Genomic DNA, 5,222 nt, shown 5'->3' with positions numbered 1-5,222 from the left:
TATCTTCCTGAGACGCAGTATAAATAGCGTCAACATGAAAGGCTGTTCATTGCACAGCCTGACTGTAAATCCAAAGTGTTTGTCCTATTTCCTGTTTAACGTATGTAACCTATTCGTGAAACAAAAAGTTACATTTTGTTTAATTTATTTTTACGGGAAAATACATAAGGATGTAATTAATGATTCATTATTTATTCAGTTTTACAAAATGAGTCGATAATAGGTTTCCCCAGTTATTTATGTGTGCCTACGCCTCCAGTGGTCACTCAGATATTTCCACCCACAACTCGTCTTGGAGGTCAGGCCAGAAAAAAAAAAACTTATATAAGCCTTGGTTACTCTATGTTGAGAGTTTGGGTGTTCTCAGCCTCCTCCTGCTTGTCCTGATTGTCGAGAATCATGTGTTTTACTACTACTGATAATATTCCTTACACTTATATAACACTTTTTTGGACACTCTGCTCAAAGCGCTTTATAGGTAATGGGGACTCTCCAACACCAATGTGCAGCCATAGTGCACCAGAACACTCACCTCACAAAAGCTCTCAGTGGGGAGAAGTGATGAAGCCAATTCATAGAGGGGGATTAATAGAAGGCCATTATTGGTTAAGGGCTATAGGACATTTGGCCAGGACAGTGAGATAACACCCCTACACTTTTCGAGAAACACCCTGGGATTTTTAATGACCACATAGTCAGGACCGCAGTTTTATGTCTCATCCAAAGAATGGCACCTATTTACAGTATAGCCAGCAACCTTAGTTTTTCCCAGGAGGTCTCCCATCCAGGACCTGACCAGGCTCATATCTGTTTAGCTTCAACTGGTTGCAGGGTGATATGGCTGTTAGCATATTATTACTACATTGGTTTTACTTGTGTTGTCTAATTCATGTTTAGTGTTGATTTTGAAGAATAAGAATTGAAGCAGATTGCCACATACAGTAGACTTCTTTATTGGAGACTAAAAAGATGCAGTTTTTAGAGTGTCATTTCTTTGAGCACCGATTTTGGATGACCTTTTAGGCCATCCTATGTTCCAGTTATAAGTAATTTAGTGACAGACATCCAATTGAAAGATCAATGATAAACAGGTAGATGCAGAAAACACAATAAAAAATTCATCCTGACCTGGGAGATCTCAAACCTGTTTAGCTCTCTAGACATAATGGAGCCACTCAAGAGATGGCAAGTTTTTGTCATCTGTGTTTTGTAATTCCTAATGCCCCAGTATAGTGAAAGGAACACTATAGTGTAAAAAGGAGCCGTCCTTCAGATGAAAAGTAAAACCGAGGTCCTGACTCTGTGTGCTCATTAAAAATCGCAGGGTGTTTCTCAAAAAGAATACGGGTTTTACTCTGGAGTCCTGGCCAAATTTTTCATTGGCCTTTACCAATCATGGCCTCCTAATAATACCCATTTATGAATTGGCTTCATCACTCTGTTCTCCTCCCCACTGATAGCTTAGTGTACTGATGCACTATTGACTTGTACTGAGGACCCTATGCAGAAAACCAGGGCGATTTCCAAAGGCGTAGTAGATAGAGCAATCTGAGGTCCGAAAGCCGAAGATAAACAAGCCAGCGCAAAAATACAGAAACCAGAAGCAGAGCCGTAAGCCGTGAGGATGCAGAGAGTCAAAACCAGAACAAGAACTAAAGTACCAAAACCAAAACCAGGAGACATAGTCGGAGAACAAACCAGGGTCAGGAAGCCAAACACCAAGTAGTAAGTATTTTAATGAGCATTTGAGTAGCTCTAGCCAGGAAAAACCCTAATACTGAGAGTATGAAGCAGCATTAAATAGGCTGGGGCAAATGGGCTAATTGGGATCTGTGCTGGAATGAGAGGTGGAATGACGAGTCCTCCAGGGGCGTGGCGTAACAAGTACCACTCTGGTTTCTTGTGTCTTTATAGACAACAATGATTTATAGAATTTATAATTTTGCTAAAATATCTTAAACAGTGAATGTAGATAAAATCTGGATCAAGGGGACGGTGAGTGGCAGTGAGGATGAAAGACATCATAAGAAAACTTCCAGGAATCTGGACATTAACAACAGGTTAATCGATTTGATTATTTCTCTGTACTATAGGTTAATAAGTCAATAACAAATGGGGTGCAAATCAATCAATTCCAATAGGAATTACCTATATGGAAAATCATTTTTCTATTCTTTAGAAATAAATAGGTCCACATGAAGGTAAGGGCACAGTCCAAAACTCCTATACTGGAAGATCCATCCAGAGACAAGGATAAGGCTAAAATCCCCGGGAAGGGGGAACACAAACAGGAACATCAGATCACGGGGGTACATCCTTCAGGCTCAGAGATCAGGGAAGTCGGGGATGAGGCCTATGCCCTTAGGCAGTAGTAGGTAGTAAGCGGGCCTCTAGACATCCGCAGTCCATTGCTGAGCCCTGGAGGCGCTAGGGTTATATAGGGAAAGACAAACAAGGCACACCGGGAGAACATACAAATAATCACATGGAACTAATGACAAGAGTAGTGGAGCGCCCTCTAGGGGAGGGATGTCAACCATGACACATCTGTGTTTTAAATACAGTAGATCATCGATTATCCAGTGTCCTAGAATGGAAAGGGAAACTTTATTTTTGCAATTCTTTCATAAAAATTGTGTTTTGGGGTGTTGTGTATGTTAGACTCCACACATGGTTCTGATGAATCAAATTATGTTTTCTTTATTGCATTAAAGAAAGGAGGACAGATAAAGTTAACTGGTTAACCTTGTCTCGCTCACTTTTTCAAACAGAACAAGCTTTTATTTCTACAAAGAAACAGCATTTCCACCTGAAAAATCATACATTTTTTTATGATTGGTCGGCAACAGTTTGTTGCTTTATAAGGTGTAAACAAGGTCAGAGAGTCAAGCAAGTAAGTGAGCCTTAGACCATAAACCAAGGCCCTTGTTCCATTCATGTTGCTAAATCTGAATGTACAGTAGGATACATGAATTACACCTCCATTTGAGAGACCTTGGCTGTCCAGGAATGTGCAAAACAATAAATCAGTTCTTATCAATTATTAACACATAACTGGCATATGTTCCATAATGTGTACGTTTTTAGTGTCTTGAATTTATTTACTGATTAGAACTGTTATTGGTAAAGAATGGAATACTTTAAAAGACTACAAACACATTTAAAGTACACTCATTCCTCATTAAATGAGCACTCATTAAAATGATCGCTTCATATACATACCTTTTTTCCAATATTACAGTTACAGATCTTTGACTGCACAAGATTTCTTAACTACCGTAATAAATAATTTTTGTTTAGTAAGAACATTTGATTAGTTAATGTCAGTATATTGTATACATTATATTGTTTGTGTGTACTATAGGGATCGTGCAAATGTTTTCCACATAACTCTTGCATACTGCATTTAAACATAGCAGCCTGCATAAAAAAAGAACTGTTGTTAAATTCTACTTGTTGTAATATATAGCTTAGCAATTTATGGTGCCAGACTATTCAAAATTCAAATACATGAAAAAAATCCTTGAACTCAAATGGTTTTGTTCAGTTAAAAGTACAGGGAATGAATGTGTATTTAATGGGAATTTAGTTGACTTTTCTCCTATAAGCAGAAATTATGGAACCAACTGTGCGTATAGCAAGGGATGAATGTACAATATGAAAGAATCACAGTTCTATACTATAAACATTACTTCAGCTTGCTTAATGCCAAGTGCAATAAATTACATTTAATGCAGTAGATATTTATGTAATGTAAATACAGTAACTATTTAGTAGTACCTCAACAACCTAAATCAGGTTTGTCTTGTATCTTGGTGCACCTCTTCCTGCCATACTGAAACTGCTCCTAGTACTTTGGTTGTGTCCACCATCCTCTTCAGTGCCAAACAATGTTCCATTTTACCTCTACTGTCCTGGCTGTGTGAAACAAAACAGGACAGAGGAGGAGAAGGTGCTCATGACCTCCACTGGCTGAGGCTTATAAAGATGCAGCCAGTCAGAACGCACAGTAAAACTCATTGCTGTGTTAGAATATGTTGCAGCATACTGTTGTGTAATTCAGCTCTGTGATTCACTGGCCAAAGATAATCAAAAGTTGGCACTTGTGGCGTTTTAGATGTTAGTTAATGATGGCTTTATTTAATTTTGTTTCCCTAATGTGCTTATTTAAATCCACTTTATATGAATATTTATATGGAATTATGTAACTAAAAGGTAATTCTGATTGCTGAAAATAAAAATAAGTTGTTAAACATCATTAACAATATTAATTTATGGATATAAATATAATAATTCTATACAGTAGCTGGTAATGGTAGCATATTCCAATTTCTTCGTAAACATCTGCATTGTTATCTGCAAGTTAAAATTCTTTAACTTGTTCACTTGTGGTTATTTTGGAAACCTTTTGATGTTGCATTTTGCTGTCATTATTGTTGTAATAGAAACTAGGATGAAGTTGTACAGCTGCTTAGGTGGTGTCATAGCAATAACCTGGACTTGAACATAAAGAAAACGAAAGAGCTAATAGTGGACTTTCGGAGACACAGACCATACGCTCACAGCCCACTCAGTATTGATGGAACGGAAGTGGAAACAGTCACCAGCTTTAGGTTTTTGGGAATTCACATCTCTAAAGATGACTGACTCTATCATGAAGAAGGCTCAGCAGCGCCTTTATTTCTTGAGGTGCCTCAAGCGATGGGGGATGCCAATACATGTGTTGGTGAACTTCTACCGCTGCACCATCGAGAGCGTCCTCACCAACGGGATCACCGTGTGGTATGGCAACACCTCTTCGTGAGAAAGAAAGGCACTGTCTTTCTTTTATCACTGCCTTTCACTGCCGAATTCGGAATTTGAAAGTGTTCCCTCACTATGCACTCATTGAGGTCTTTTGGATCCATGCAGATGTGCAAAGCACCATTAATTTTCTTCACACAGACCATTGAGTTGACCCATTATGTAGGTTCCTCAATTCTTTAAATCACCTTCAGAGCTTCCATTTTATCCAGCTCCTTACACAGCTCCATTCTTATGGGTACTGGAACACGACGTGGAGAGTGAACTACTTGACAAGCAGAATCTTTCAGTCTTATACGATATGAAAAAGGTAAGACACCTTCAAGTATTCCTGGTAATTTCTGATTCCAATATTCAGCTCTACAAGCTGCCTCTGCCAGGTCAGTATCATTTTGTGCTACCACAAAGACACGTTTCAC

The sequence above is a fragment of the Lepisosteus oculatus genome, chromosome 12, assembly GCF_040954835.1.
Source record: "Lepisosteus oculatus isolate fLepOcu1 chromosome 12, fLepOcu1.hap2, whole genome shotgun sequence".
Taxonomy (NCBI): Eukaryota; Metazoa; Chordata; class Actinopteri; order Semionotiformes; family Lepisosteidae; genus Lepisosteus; species Lepisosteus oculatus.
The sequence above is the reverse complement of the archived record's forward strand: the minus strand, read 5'-3'. Positions refer to the sequence as shown.